This window comes from Octopus bimaculoides, chromosome 8 (assembly GCF_001194135.2).
Source record: "Octopus bimaculoides isolate UCB-OBI-ISO-001 chromosome 8, ASM119413v2, whole genome shotgun sequence".
NCBI classification, from domain to species: domain Eukaryota; kingdom Metazoa; phylum Mollusca; class Cephalopoda; order Octopoda; family Octopodidae; genus Octopus; species Octopus bimaculoides.
Genome location: NC_068988.1, coordinates 1957269 through 1958687, shown reverse-complemented (window position 1 = coordinate 1958687; position 1419 = coordinate 1957269).

Sequence of the window (1419 nt, the reverse complement as noted above, 5' to 3'; positions counted from 1 at the left end):
TATATATATATATATATATATATATATATATATATATAGAGAGAGAGAGAGAGAGAGAGAGAGAGAGAGAGAGAGAGACAGACAGACAGACAGACAGTAATTGCTAACCGAACTGGAAGTTCCGTGACAGTTGTATTGACATAACAATCATAATATTCATTCTGTGAAGGTGAAAGAAGGAGTTTGTGCGTGAACGGGGTGGGAATCTAGAAGCAAGTAAAAATTTATCCTTATTTCGAACTGCGTTCTTTGACGTTTGTTAAAAATTGTTGAAATGGGGTTTGTCTCTCCTGGATACAGATGTAGTCTCTATTAAAGCTATCTTCCCCCTCTATATCTTGTGCTTAGTACTTATCTCACGAGAAAAACATAACCTCGTTTCGTTGTATCCCGAGATTCAACGTACGTTTTCTTTCATTGCAGCGTCATTGACGAATACAGAAGCGTTTTTTCTCTTTCAGTTTTTTTTTTATTTCTTTTAACGGGTGGCTTATTTGTTATAAAAAGACATCCTTTAGTAGGCAGGATTATTATTTTGGGTGAGTATTCGTTGTAAAACTATTTTCGTGCTGTTGTAAAATTATTAAGATAATATTAAAAAATGACACAATCTTCTTTTGTTTATGATTATTACCACTGGAGTATTAGGTTGATTATGATAAACATTAAGGGAATAATTTGTATTATTTTATTTCATCATTGTGTTTTTTTATGCACTCGTCCAGCCTGCTAGACATCGCAGTCAAATCTTCTTGTAAACATACCTGCTTATCTTGAACTACAACAACACAACAACAAAGCTTGTTAGCAATTTCATAGTCCTATTCTGTATTCTCAAACAACTATTTCAAAGCAAAATTGAACAAAAAAAAAACTGAATTGGCTGAATCGATAGAGTGTGGCATTTGTCCTAGATCTTTGTCGCTTTCTTCACTGTTTACAATTATCCTCAACAGGTTTTTTTAATGTACCTTATCTTATAGATGTAATTTATGTCGCTGAATCCGAATTTATTATTCATTTATTCCAGAAAAAAATTTTGTCAAAATGTTACAGGTGTTCAAAATTCCATCATCACGTGGTGGGAGTGGGGAATCGGCATGTCAAAACATTGCTAGAAATAACAGTCAAGACATTAAAATATACACGAATGAAATTAACATTAAAACATTCGCGAGCAAATTAAATATTTAAAAGCTTTGGATCTTTTTTAAAACGGGGGCCACATTTTTCATTAACGAAACACTTTGAAACTTGGAACACTGGTAGAATGTGTCATATAAAACATCTTTTTCTCTTAGTCTTCTTAAAAAAAAAGAAATCCATAAATTATTCCATGTTAAAGTTGTCGTATTTCTGTAATTTCAACCAATCACTGACGTCCATTCAGCCGATATACATTAAGTGCCGACTACATAA